This window comes from Rutidosis leptorrhynchoides, chromosome 2, assembly GCF_046630445.1.
Source record: "Rutidosis leptorrhynchoides isolate AG116_Rl617_1_P2 chromosome 2, CSIRO_AGI_Rlap_v1, whole genome shotgun sequence".
NCBI classification, from domain to species: domain Eukaryota; kingdom Viridiplantae; phylum Streptophyta; class Magnoliopsida; order Asterales; family Asteraceae; genus Rutidosis; species Rutidosis leptorrhynchoides.
In genome coordinates this window covers 573137555-573152955 of record NC_092334.1, presented here as the reverse complement: position 1 = coordinate 573152955, position 15401 = coordinate 573137555, and the positions used below count along the sequence as shown (strand labels likewise).

Here is a 15401-nt window from a genome sequence, read left to right as displayed (position 1 = left end):
GGATGAGAGGTTTTGTGGTTAAATAATAAAAAGTGATAAGTGTGTGGTAAGTTTGTGAAAACTATAAAGATGAGAATGGTAAAAATTGTGGTGGATTTGTAATAAGTGTGAAAGTAATTATTCATCATTTTTTATTTTAGTTTTCGTCTTGTCGAGAGAAAAGACTCAAATGCTCAATCAATAAAGGAGTTAGTAGATACTTAAAATTATGTGGTGGATTTGTAGTGGATGAGAGGTTTTGTGGTTAAATAATAAAAAGTGATAAGTGTGGGGTAAGTTTGTGAAAACTATAAAGATGAGAATGGTAAAAATTGTGGTCAATTTGTAAAAAGGTAAACCTTTATGGTGAAGGGTGAAAAAACATAAAGGGATTTGTAGTGGATGAGAGGTTTTGTGGTTAAATAATAAAAAGTGATAAGTGTGGGGTAAGTTTGTGAAAACTATAAAGATGAGAATGGTAAAAATTGTGGTCAATTTGTAAAAAGGTAAACCTTTATGGTGAAAGGTGAAAAAACATAAAGGTAACTATTCATTTGTTCTATGTCTTTTAGATATAGATATATAATATATAATATATAATATATAATATACACTCTCTACTTATATTTTACTTTTGCACGTGTCCTAAACAAATAAACTTTATGCAAAAGGTCAAGGGACCAATGTCAATTATGATACCTACCTTTATTTTTATATATATATATATATATATATATATATATATATATATATATATATATATATATATATATATATATATATATAGTGGTAGGATCAAGAGGGAAGTAACCAATCGGGGAAAAGCGGGGGGAAACACATTTTTTTTCATTTTTTGAAAAAACTTTGTTCACGAACATTATAGATTGGATGAAAATATGAACATTTAATAAAGACACTTTGTGATAAATGTTTTTATTTTGGCGGGAAAATACTCGAAGAAGTAATATATAACAATTATCGTGTTTTTCGAGCGTATGTTGAGGTTTTAGATATTAGGATTTAGATATTAGGGTAACGTATGTTGAGGTTTTAGATATTATGGTTTAGATATTAGGGTTTAGAAATTTAGGGTTTAGGGTTTAGGGTTTAGATTTAGGATTTAGATTGAGTTTTTAACACGAAAGGTTTAGAGTTTAGGGTTTAGGGTTTAGGGTTTAGGGTTTTTAGGGTTTGGTGTTTTGGGTTTATGGAAACCCAAAACACCAAATCATAAACCCTAAACTCTAAATCAGGCTAAATTTTACTTCACAAAACATGGAAAAAAAACATTCACATTCTTCACGAACAATATTATCTTGAATGTTATTTTTGTCGATCGTTTTTTCGCCTAAATAATAACATTCATCACGGAGTGTCTTTTCTAAATGTTCATATTTTCGTGTGATCTTGATGCCAGGAAAAAAAAATTCCAAAAAAAACGAAAAAAAAAAATTTGCTTCCCTCCGCTTCCCCCCAATTAGTTACTTCCCCATTGATCCTGCCTATATATATATATATATATATATATATATATATATATATATATATATATATATATATATATATATATATAATCTATTTCCATTTGTCCACATGGCATTCGACCCTTAATTTATGAGCCAACTAGGAGAGAAGCCACACTCACATAAAACCTATACATACACTTAATTTGTTAGTATAATTTTTTACCTCACAAACTACCTATACTTACATATACATAACTTTGAAATCAGATTCAAATTTCAAATTTGAATTTTTAATCCCCTTCCCAATACTTCACTTTTTGCATACTTTTTGCAGGACACCAAAAAGCATCTTCTTCATGTTCAAACTAACGCATCATCAACACCGATTCAGTATCCAACCAATTCATATATCAGTTTCGTCGCATATTCTTCTTCATGTTCAATCCGCAGTTGGTGTTTAACAATTAATCAATCCACAAACCCTAATTTTATAATCAACCAACTATCGTCTCATCACCAGCAACTATCGTGTCCGTCATCGTTCTAGGGTTTCTTCGCTAATTCTTTTCTTAATCGTCGTTCTAGGGTTTCTGTTTCTAGATTTGTTCTTAATCGTCTGTGTCTATTTATGGCGAATAGTCTGATAACGGAAATAATGAAATTAAGGTATCAATATATATCTATATGTATTTATTTGTATAACAATTTTCGATTTTATTTGTATTTATGTTATTATTTGTATCAATATATATCTATATGTATTTATGGATTATGAGACTGATAATTTGATTTTAATCATTGCAATTAGATTACAGGTTCATTCGTATCGACCACCAAAACGGAATTTACTACAGGTATGTTATAGGTCTGTTATTACTTATAGATGAATCGTTCAATTTTTATCTATTTTGTTCCAGGTTATTTATTTTGTTTCATTTTTAGCATTTGACATGCTTCCCTTTGAGATTGGGAGTTATAACCCAAATAAACCCGTAAAAAATAGGACTAAATTGTCAATTTTGTTGTACACTTTGTTTGCAGGAATGTTGTTTGTATTTTGTTAGCAGGCATGTTGATTTTGTTTTGTTAGTAGGCAGGGAGAGAGAAAGAGCAAGTCATGTAGGAAATAGATCATAATAGGTCCAGTTGGCGATGCTTTCTTTGTGGATGAATTTGATGAATGTTCGTTTGGTTATATGTACAAAAAATAATCAATGATAACGTTGTTTTCGTTTCAAAGATAAACGTTGAAGGCAAAGGGAATTGAGGGGTTGTTTCCAATTCAAACTCGGACTTTGGAGTTGATCTATGACGGTCTTGATTTGATTGGGAAAGCTAAAACCGGTCAGGTATTAGTTGTTATAGTTTTACAAATTGGTTTGTAGTAGTTACAGGGTATGCATTATTGTTCTTAACTGCTTTATGAATGTCTGTATGTACGGTTTAGGGCAAAACATTGGCTTTTATATTGCCAATTCTTGAGTCTTTAATAATTGGACCTGAGAAAGCAACAAGGAGGACTGGGTATGGCAGGTCACCTACGATTCTCGTGCTTTTGCCAACTAGAGAATTAGCAAAGCAGGTATTTCATCTGCTTTTCACTTTAGTTATAATACAGAGTAATTGATGATTAATATATCATTGTCCGGAATTAATTTCTTCAATTAAGCTAATGAAATTTAAACTGCTATAATTCGGCCTCTAATATGCGTTTTACTGTTTTGATAATATAAATTAGTATTAGTATATTTCGATAATGCACAGTTTAATACGATTAAATTAGTAACACTAAATCATACCATATTAACTGTATCGTATTGGTAGAATATTTACAGGATGATAGGTCTTATACAGTGGATAAATGATCAGTTGTGCGTTGTGCATTCGGGTAAAACTCTTCTTTTTTGGCAAATTGTATTTCGCGCAGTATATTTTGATTTTCGTTTGAATTTTTGTTGTTATAGTACATAACCCCATATTTGTTTTTTTGTTTTGATTTTGCAGGTTGTTTTCTCAGTTTGTGGCACCTTCATTGTTGATATATATTATTTGTGTTGCCGCCGCCTTGCCGGTGGTTAGCAGATAAATTTATTTAAGTTTAGTTGCAATTGTATTCATACAACTGTGTTCGTACGCTTTGTTGTTATAATAATGCCGCTAAATAAACGTCAATAATGTATCGGTTGATGATAAGAGTATTCTCATCAGTCATCTTACGTTGTTGGTTCTGCCTGGGGTTGTCAACCTGAGACATATTATGTATCCAGATTTTTAAACCATGTATTATTTCAACTGAGGGAGTTGGTGTTGCATCAGGATTTAAGGAAACAGAAGAAGAAGGATTTGAAACACGATTCTACACAAAGGAATTACATGGTTTCAAAAAGTACTAAGAAGATTTAACAAGTCTGGCATATGTATTCAGAGGTACGTTTATGTATGTATGTTAAATAAAGACGTTTATGAAATTATATTATTTTTGATTCAAAAAATATATTTTTTTTGTTGTAAGTTGATACTAATTTAATAAAAAATCATTTATAGTAAAGTATATTATATCCCCGTGCATCGCACGGGCTCAAAAATCTAGTATATATATATATATATATATATATATATATATATATATATATATATATATATATATATATATATATATATATATATATATATATACATAGTGTTTATATCGATAATATATCGTACTTGCAAGTTAGCTAAAATTGCTACTTGGACACTACTTGATCGAGACTTTTAGTAAGTAATGAATAACTCGAAGAGTAATCTAAAGTTAACTAAGTTTTAGTTTGATCGATTTTGACCAAGTTTAATCACTGAGTTTTGGCCGAGTAATCCTAGGTTTGACCGTGTAATAAACGTTTAAGGGCGTTTTAGAAGGTATAGAAGGTATGTGTGGACAATCGCACATGACTCAAAAATTTGAAACGGTCCAAATTTTCTAACTAACCCATATAATATAATATTCTTTTAATAAATGATGAAAAGAAAAAATACATTATTTCTCAAAAAATCATACACAATTAAAAGAAAACTTGGAAACCAAATCAAAGATTATGAAGACACAAAAGATATATGCAAATCTCGGTAATTGAAGATACATTAAGTTTTAACTCATGTATATGCATTTAATAATCATTTAATAATTTAATTAAAAGTCGTAACGGATTAAAATTAATAACTTAATCTAGTAGTAGATGAATTTTTTCGAGTTTTGCAACCATGCTATATGGTAAAGTAAAATGAAAGATATATACATGATGATAGAAGTTAGAAAAACCAACACTAAAATTAAACAATTAAGTCGTCTCTCACTGACCGATCTCAAAAGTTTATACTCTGTACCTTAGAGCAATACCTGGCAAACCAGACCCAACCCTCAAAAAATGGGTCCATTGGGTTTATTTAAGGACTCAAATGAGTCCACTAACATAATAGATTTAAAAAACACGGGGGTCCAGACTTAAGCCCACCAAAGCCCCACATATTTTAAAAGATTAATTGGGTCCAACACTTAGACCCATTCGGGTCTTGATAAAAAAATTGAATCTCTGGAGTCTGGATCAAAGATCAACGATTCAAATCATTCAACGATTGACTCACGATTCCTCCTGCTAAAAAAACCCAAAATTATCTAATCGCTCAAAACCCCTAAATTAATCGTTGCTCAAAAATCGATCGTGGTTGAATCGTATGAGATTTTGAAAGCGGTATTAACTAGTAAGCAAGGATACTCGAATTCATGACTCGATTCTGAAATCGTAGTGGAATTGTTTGGGATTTGCACAAAACGCACCTCAATTTTATTATCTGAAATCGTTGCAGCTACTATCTGAAATCCTCGATTCTGAAATCTTAAATTGATAGCATCAAAGAGTAGATTACTGAACACAAGCTTCGTTCCGATGGTAATTTTTTGTTTGTCCCTTTTTATGTTTCGAGTTTTTGGTAAATTATTTCATAAAATTGTTTTTTTCTGCCTTCTGCTGCTGCTTCTGCTTCTGTTTGCACATACTGTGGTGTTAATGTATAAGAATATGGTATTATGTTATTGATGTATTTTAGCTATTCATAGGACACGTGTGTTAATCTGTTGAAGTGGGTTGGTTTTCTGATTTTGAACCTTTTAGTTGGTTTTCTGATTTTGAACCATTTACTATCAATTTTTTGTTGCATAGAATATTACACTCCGAATTAGTGTGCTAGTGTTAGACTCTCTGTATTTGTATTAAAGGCTACTTGATGAACATAGTAACACTAGTATTTATGGGATATATTTTGAACTGTATATTAGACTGATTTTGAATCTGTAACATTAGACTGATTTTGAATTGTAACATTAGACTTTGAATATGTATTCTCTTTGTTGGTTTTCAAGAAATTATTTTTTGGTTCCTTTGAATTCTTTAATGTTGCAAATTTTTGTAGATTGTAGACGTAAGCTTTAGCCTTTTAGGTGCTATAATATGAAATTTTGATTAGCTTGTTAACATGGTTGTCTTTGTCATATTGATTTTGATTAACAAATGGGGTGAACTATATGATTTTTAATCAGCTTGTTAACATGTGAATTACTTCTTTAAACATGCTAATGTATAGCCTCTTCAATAAAGTTTTGAGCTTTACGAATTGTGGGAAACAAGTTGGTAATATGTATGAGAATTTTCAACAGGAAGAACCTATGGATAATGCAGAGAATGAAGAGATTGAAGAAGATGCCACTTCATCTACCAGCAGACAACGTTCTCATGTGTGGGATTACTTTGATAAATTACCTTTAGGACCCGAAGGAATTCAAAAGGCGTGTTATACTAACTGTGGTACATTGATTAAGGCTCAGTTTGGAACATCTAACATGAAACGACATATCACCAAATGTTTTAACATTGTTGAGTCTGTTCCACCACAAAAACGTATTCGTTTAGACCAATCAGAATATCGAGCGAAAGTGGCAATTTCAATTATCCAACACGGCTATCCATTTAAATATGTTGAGCATAAGGCAACATGAAATCTACATAAGTTTTTACATCCGGGTACACCGACTATCACAAGAAACACGGCAAAGTCGGATGTTCTGAAAATTTTTGAGAGAGAAAAGATGACTCTTAAACATGAGTTAGAGAGCATAAAGAGTAGAATTTGTTTTACATCCGATCTGTGGACTTCCATTACCAGTGATAGTTACATGGCATTGAATGCGCACTATGTAGATGAGATTTGAGTTTTAAAAAAGAAAGTGTTGAATTTTCAAGTTATACCCCCTCCACACGGGGGTACTCTACTTGCAGAGTTTATGATTAACTTTCTGAAAGATTGGGGCATCGAAAAAAAAGTTTTCACCATTACTTTAGATAATGCGCCTTATAATAATGGGTTAATTGAGTCTATGAAGTCTCATTTATCATTAAATGGCGGGTTACTTTGCAACGGGGATTACATGCATATACGATGTGGAGCGCATGTGTTAAACCTTATGTGCAAGCTGAATTGAAAGTTATTCAAAGTGCCATTGTAATAATTCAGGAGTCGGTTAAATATGTTAGAGGGAGTGCGATTAGAAAGTTATGATTTGCCGAATGCATTGATCACCTTTCACTACAGTGTGGAAGACATGTGCGTCAGGACAGCTACGAGATGTAATTCTACGTATTTGATGCTTGATTGTGCGTTGGTTTATCGTCGGGCTTATGAGCGATTGCAACTAGTAGATAATGATTATAAAACATGTCCGACACAAGTGGAGTGGAGTAGAGTAGAAGGAATCAAAAAGTTCTTAGAACCGTTTTATGTCATTACAACGTTGTTCTCTGGGAGCCGTTATCCGACTTCGAACTTGTACTTTCATAATGTGTGGAGAATTCAACAGTGTATTCAAGAAGAGTTAACGAATTCAGATCCAGTCATAAAAGAGATGGCACATGAGATGAAGGCAAAATTTGCTAAGTACTGGGAAAATTATAGCATGATTTTGTCTTTTGCGATTATATTAGATCCACGATATAAGGCGAAGATAGTGGAATACTGCTTTACCAAACTTGGTATGGAGGATGACGAACTTAGAGCAAAAGTGGAGAGTGTTATCAATGGGTTGAAGAAGTTATACAAGGAATATGAGATAAGTTCAAATGTTGGAGAAGGGAGCTCGAAAGTTGGTAAGGATTTATTGGATGATTTGGATGAGTTTGATTTATTTCAAAGCAAATTTATCATTTCCGAAAGCGAAAAATCTCAACTTGATCAATATTTAGTTGAACCTCTACTTGATAGAAAAAAAAAGATATCAATGTTTTAGACTATTGGAGCGAAAATCAAGGGAGGTATCCCCAATTAGCGCTTATGGCTCGTGACATCTTGAGCATCCCGATTACCACCGTTGCTTCCGAGTCATCTTTTAGCATTGGGGGTCAAATTATAAGTAAATGTAGAAGTTCATTATTGTCAGAAAATGCCGAGGCTTTGTTATGTGCTCGCGATTGGTTGTTCGATTTAGAAGGTACTTTTTTTTTTTTTTATCTTTTTTCCATTTTCAATATGTTTTTATATTATAATTATTTAGGGTTTATCTTCCATTAGAATCTTATCCATTTTTTATTGTGTAAAAGAAGATGAATCGGATGAAGATGAAGTAGATGAAGAACGACTCACAGAAGATATAGAAGCTTTTATCCCAACTGCTAGAAGTAACAATTTTTAATGTCAACAGGTTTGCTAATCTTTGTTTTTTAAAACCCAATAATAATAATAAATAGTGACAATACTGGGATCTTATTGAATAGACCACTTTATAATTTCCTTATATTTTTGTTTTTAGTAAATCAAGGATGACTACTTGTTTCGTGGACTCGGTGTCAACGTCTGCCGGATCTTGAGAAGAGATTCATATATATTTTGTAAACCGAATTAAAATTCACTTTTATTTTGTTTATGGAAACTTTGTTTCAAGTCAAGTAGAAGTTTATTTTGTTTATGGAAACTTTGTGAATCTTTATTATGGTTGTGGAAAGAACTATTGTTGTCAATGATTTTGTTTGTGTTGGTACATGTTTATATCATTGGAAATTATATCTAATTAATCAAGCTGTTGTAGCCACCGAAGAATGCATGTGAAAACTTGTAAGTTCATATCCACGTTTCTGTATGATTTCCCCATTAGCATCCATGATATCATCATTGCGTTGCTCTATTGAGTAGGCGAAATGTTCTTTGAGAAGTTTAATGCGCAAACGATGGGCTTCTTTTGCATACGTAAGAGCCTAAATAAATAAATAAATATATATATATATATATATATATATATATATATATATATATATATATATATATATATATATATATATATATATATATATATATATATATATATATATATATATATATATATATATATATATATATATGAAACTTGTCAGAAAACATTTAAGTTCTTCTAGGTGAATATAAGTAATCCACTGAGAATATAATAAAAACGTAAGACCAAATACACAAGAGTTTATGCATAAAAATAAGTTATTCTAGAGCGATAATAGTAATTTGCATAAATTTTTTTTTTACTAGTCCGACCCACCCGACCCGGGTCTCGACCCAACCCGACCCGGGTCTCGACCCAACCTATTCAACCCATTTTATTTCTGACCCAACCCGACCCATGAACCATTTCGACCCAAACCCATTTGATCTTCGACCCAACCCGACCCATCTCGACCCGTTTGCCAGGTATACTTAGAGCACTAGGTGTCTGTGTCTCTTTGTCAAGGTTTATTTCGGTGTCGAAAATGGACTTTGAAATTATGGGGTGTCGTTCGGTGTCCATTTCGGTGTCCATTTCGGTGTTCATTTCAGGGTCGATTTTAGTTGTGGACCAATAAAAAAATAGAAAAATTAAAAAGAAATAGTTGATTCCCACTGTCGGAGAAGTGATGGTGACCAAGGACCCCGAAATCGACACTGAGCTGGTATCCATTATTGTCACCGTCGAAAATGGACGGTAAAATTGACCAAGGGATACCATGTGCTCTTATACTTTGATGGGACCGTTGTTGCACATATATAGTAACATGTATGTTAGTCCAAAAGTGAAAACCATTTTAGTCCATAATTATTAAATACACATGAAACATGTTATAATTAGTAATATATGATTACCTTAGAGGCCTTGATCTTTGACTTTTAGACTACTAATGTAATTATAATAGAAAGGTGAAAGTGTATATAGAAAGTATATGTCAAGAGAAAGTGTATCCGTTACATCAAACTTGAAGGCATATTTATACTACATATGTTACTGTACAACATCTATTCAACCTTATAATGCTAGGAGTATGAAATAGACAAGGTGTATGAATTTAGTAAAATTGCTCAAACATATTTTGACTTTTGGGGCTTCATGATATCATAACACTCCCCTTGGATGACAATTTTATTATATTAGAGATCAACTAGTACTGCCTCGTTAAAAACCTTGCTAAAGAAAAACCCAGTGGGAAAAAACTTTAGCTAATAGAAAAAGAGTGCAGCATAAAGTTGACTCCCCTTCAAGTAGACATCGCTGAGCGCTGAGCTTGTTACATCTTTTGAACATGCCTCATGCCAATATTATGAACATGCATTCTGAAAATAGCAGTTGGAAGTGCTTTGGTGAAAAAATCAGCAGAGTTTTTGCTCGATTGAACATATCTCATTTCAATCAGGTTGTCCTTAATGAGATTTTGAGTGTATGAGAAGAATCTGGGAGGTATGTGTTTTATTTGGTCACTTTTGATATACCCTTCTTTTGTCTGTGCTATGCAAGCTGCATTATCTTCATAGATAGTTGTTAGACTTTTATCGCGTTCTAGTCCACAGGAATCAGTAATGAGTTGTGTCATTGATTTCAACCAAAAACATTCACGAGTAGCTTCATGTAATGCAATCACTTCGGCATGATTTGATGATGTTGCAACAAGTGTTTGTTATTGAGAACGCCATGATATTGCGGAACCTCCTTTTAGGAATACATATCCAGTTTGAGATTTAGCTTTACGTGGATCATATAAAAAACATGCATCTGCATAACCAACCAAATATTGTTTTGAATCGTTAGAATAAAATAATCCTAAATCGGTAGTTCCTCGAAGGTATCGAAATATGTGTTTGATCCCATTCTAGTGTCTTTTGGTATGAGCTGAGCTGAACCTTGCCAACAAATTAACTGCAAAAGAAATGTCAGGTCTTGTACAATTTGTAAGATACATAAGAGCTCCAATTGCACTAAGATATGGTACTTCTGATCCAAGAATATCTTCATGATCTTCACAGGGACGAAATGGATCAGTGTTGACATTGAGTGATCTGACCACCATAGGAGTACTTAATGGTTTTGCCTTGTCCATATTGAAACGTTTTAAGACCTTTTCGGTATAAGTTGTTTGATGTACAAGTAAACCATTAGGCATATGCTCAAATTGTAAACCAAGGCAATACTTGGTTTTTCCGAGATCTTTCATTTCAAATTATTTCTTTAGAAGTTGAATGACTTCATGAATCTCTTTATTTGTACCTATGATGTTAAGATCATCGACATAAACAGCTATGATCACATATCCAGATGTTGTTTTCTTAATGAAAACACATGGGCAAATAAGATTATTCGTATACCCTTTGCTTATCAAGTAATCACTTAATTGGTTATGCCACATGCGTCCCGATTATTTCAACCTATATAAGGATCTTTGTAATTTAATTGAGTACATTTCCTTAGGTTTTGCGTAGATGTTTCAGGTATTTTAAATCCTTCAGGAACCTTCATATATATATATATATATATATATATATATATATATATATATATATATATATATATATATATATATATATATATATATATATCACTATCAGGTGATCCATATAGATAAGCAGTAACAACATCCATGAGACGCATTTCTAAGTTCTTAGAAACTGCCAGGCTGATTAGGTATCTAAAAGTAATTGCATCCATAACAGGAGAATAAGTTTCCTCATAATCAATTCCTGATCTTTGAGATAAGCTTTGAGCTACAAGTCTAGCTTTATACCTTGTAACTTCATTTTTGTCATTCTTTTCCGGACAAAAATCCATCTGTATCCCACAGGTTTCACATCTTTAGGTGTGAGAATGATAAATTCGAAAACTTTTATTTTATTGAGTGATTCTAATTCAGCTCGTATTGCTTCTTTCCATTGAGCCCAATCTTATTTATTTTGACATTCAATGACAGATTTTGGTTCTGGATCATCATCATCATTCATGATGTCATATGCAACATTATATGAAAATATCTAATCAAGATTTTTCATTTTATTTCGGTTCGATAATATTTTTTAATGTGCATAATTGATTTCAATTTATGTATTGACAACATTATTATCCTTTAGTAGGAGTATTGATTTGTGGTTCTTCTTGAACACTTTCTTTTACCTCATTATCTGCTGATTTTCTTTTTCGAGGATTTTTATCTTTGGAACCAATTGGTCTCTCACATTTCAGACGTGTAAAAGATTCTTGAGTGAGTATATTATCAGCTTTCTGATTTGGAATCTCAACTCGAGCTGGAGCATTTACTGCTGGTATATATGATTTAGTCACCCTTTTTGTATCTGTAAATGCATCAGGCAATTGATTTGCAAGTTCTTGTATATGCATTATCTTTTGAACTTCTATTTCGCATTTTTTTCATGCGAGGATCAAGGTACATTAATTGATGTTCACACCATGAAACATCATTTTCTTTATTTTTCATTTCTCCCCCTAATCTAGGGAACAACGTTTCTTTAAAGTGACAATCAACAAAACGTGCTGTAAAAACATCACCCGTCATGGGTTCAATATACCTTATGATTGAAGACGTTTCATATCCAACATATATTCCCAACCTCCTTTGAGGACCCATTTTTGTACGTTGTGGTGGTGCGATTGGCACATACACTGCACAACCAAACGTCCTAAGGTGGGAAATATTTAGCTCTTGACCAAAAGCAAGTTGTAAGGGTGAAAATTTATGACTTGCACTTGGTCTAATGCGAATCAATGCGGCAACATGTAAAATTGCATGACCCCATATAGATACAGAGAGTTTTGTTCTCATTATCAATGGTCTAGCTATTAACTGTAGGCGTTTAATCAATGATTCGGCTAAACCATTTTGTGTATGTACATGAGCAACAGAATGTTCAACAACAATTCCTATAGACATGCAATAGTCATTAAATGCTTGAGATGTAAACTCACAAGCATTATCAAGCCTCACATTTTTAATAGTGTAATCAGGAAAATGTGCTCTCAATTTAATAATTTGGGCATGAAACTTTGCAAATGCCATATTACGGCTTGATAACAGACAAACATGAGACCATCAGCTTGATGCATCTATTAGGACCATGAAATATCTAAATGGTCCACATGGTGGATGAATTGGTCCACATATATCACCTTGAATTCATTCAAGAAACATTGGTGATTCTTTCTCAACCTTAAGTGGTGATGGTCTAGTTATCAATTTTCCAAGAGAGCAAGATGTACATGGTACAATTGCATCATGGGGGATCTTTTTATCCTTCAGTGGATGCCCATGTGTACATTCAATAATCCTGTTCATCATTGTTGATCATGGATGGCCTAATCTGTTATGCCATAAATTGATTATGCCAGGATTTGTATACTTTTCGTTAACTACCATATGTGCTTCTGGTATATTTATATATGTATAATGTAATCCAGAACTAATTCTTGGTAGTTTTTTAACCATGTGGTTCTTGTCAGTGATACTTAAATATTTATCATTACTTGTTGTCATTGACTGATAATCATGCCCGTTAAGGTATATGTCAGAGAAACTCCGTAAATTTCTGCTTGATTTAGGAGAGAATAAAGCATCATTAATCAAAAATTTTGTACCATTTGGTACTACGGATTTTGCCTTTCCCATTCCTTTTATCAAGTTAGCAGGTCCTGATATTGTATGTATAATTCCTTTCACTGGTTTTAAATCAATGAAATATTTCTCTGATTTAAGTATAGTGTGTGTGGTACCACTATACATAGATCTCCACCACTTGATTGATGTTGTATTCCAGCAGGATTCATATTGAACTTCAAATATAAGAAACAAGTAATGAGTACATATATATTACACAAGATGTTTATTTAATACATGCGAATAGATAATAAAGAAACATTTAGCACACATAATAACGAAAGATCGATGATACTAAGTCGTTTATTTAGGAAAAACACATAGTAAGTTAAACATTCAAGAAATCTTCGTAAACGTCGGATGATTTTTCAGTGACTGTTAGATCGAGGTTATCCACAAAGTTTACTTCCTTTTCTTTTCCTTTCAGCGAATCCTGATACATCTTAACAAGATGTTTGGATGTTCGGCAAGTATTAGCCCAGTGACCCATTCTGCCACATCTGTAACAAGATTCTTTTTAGAAGAATGTTCTTCAACATCTCGTGTGGTGGGCTTGTTTGGTGGTTAGTATTTATACCTTTGTGGATTGTTGTTTCTTTGACCACCACGGCCACGATCACGACCACGACCACGCCCACGCCCCCTACCATAAGGATGGTTTCTACCATAATTATGGTTTTTGATATGATGATGGTATTGGTTATTATAGCCATGACCTTGTGTGACGACCCCGTCAAAACACTTAACGGCTTCGTCAGTTGGTCCCACAACTTGATCGGACTTAAATGCATTAAATAAACAAAGTTGCATTCTTTTATTTCAAAAGTTTTCCCAAAAAAGAAACAAACCAAAATATGTAGTTTAAAACAACCCAACATATTAATAATCCAAAAGTTAACACAAAACCTTGCCAACAAACCCACAATTTAAATTATCCAAAAATAGAATGCCAACTTAAGTTTCATAATTGTTTCAATAAAAATCTGCCCAAATGCATGCAGACTCTTCTAAAGACAGCGGAAGCATCATATAACTCAAGTACCTGTGAAAACATGCAAGTAAACTGTCAACACAAAGGTTGAGTGAATTATCGGTTTAAATTAATAAGTAAACTTTAGACCACAAGATTTAAAAATGTTAGAAAACATTAAACATTATTCCATTATCAATGAGCCACCTGGTAACCACTTAACCCTTTATTTACCCTTGACAAACACAATAAAAATATACACTTGGACAGTGTATCTACAACAAATTACGAAGTACTAAACATTTCGATTATAAATTGCTAGCGCGACTAGCTCGAAATGGGGTTGTCAAACCAGATAGATCTATCCGTAGGATTCGCGTTCACCGGTAGAAACCAATGATTACAGTTACCAGACTAAGGAATATTTTTATCCAACTCACAATGAATAATTAAATTTAACTGTTACTTGTGTCTAAACGTAAATAAAAATGCATGTAATCACATCCCAAAAAATATACTTTGAAAAGTATGTAAAAATGGGACTATAACTCACCTTAAAAGCAACTGAAGAATTCACACAAACAAGCGAACACCTAATAGAGTAAAGTGATCAAGATTGATCACAACGCCGACTTATAAACAAAGCAGGTCGATATAAATAACTAACTTAGGTCAAGTCTTAGTATGATAACTATTGTACATGTTGCAAGTAGACATAGAACATTACTCAGCAAGCATCGGTTTGACTGGAACAGCGTACAGACACATACTTTCTATTTTTAGAAAGTTTCTATTTTTTAGCAGGTTTCCATTTTTGGAAAGTTTCTATTTTAGGAAAGTTTCTATTTTAGGAAAGTTTCTATTTTTGGAAAGTTTCTATTTTAGAAAGTCAACAAAAGTCAACTGAAAGTCAAAGTCAACTGAAAGTCAACTCAAAAGTCAACCTTGGTCAAACATAGTCAACATTAATTTGAAAAGTGTAAATTATAATAATAACATAAGTTATAATGTTTATTAAAGTTAAAAGTGTATAATTAT

The 15401-nt window shown here is 32.5% G+C and overlaps 2 long non-coding RNA genes across 3 annotated transcripts; both read left to right on the top strand.

The window, feature by feature from the left end:
- Positions 1-1759: 1759 nt before the first annotated feature.
- LOC139893202 (uncharacterized) lies at positions 1760-3505 on the top strand. 2 transcript variants are annotated; one of them, XR_011774397.1, is made up of 5 exons: positions 1760-2111; positions 2254-2299; positions 2487-2794; positions 2893-3027; positions 3450-3505. It is a non-coding gene; the product is annotated as an uncharacterized lncRNA (long non-coding RNA). The 2 variants fall into 2 exon arrangements; XR_011774398.1 differs by lacking the exon at positions 3450-3505 and adding an exon at positions 3281-3333.
- A 4273-nt stretch (positions 3506-7778) lies between these two features.
- LOC139894252 (uncharacterized) lies at positions 7779-8394 on the top strand. The gene is made up of 3 exons (XR_011774864.1): positions 7779-7959; positions 8069-8169; positions 8278-8394. It is a non-coding gene; the product is annotated as an uncharacterized lncRNA (long non-coding RNA).
- Positions 8395-15401: the final 7007 nt, after the last annotated feature.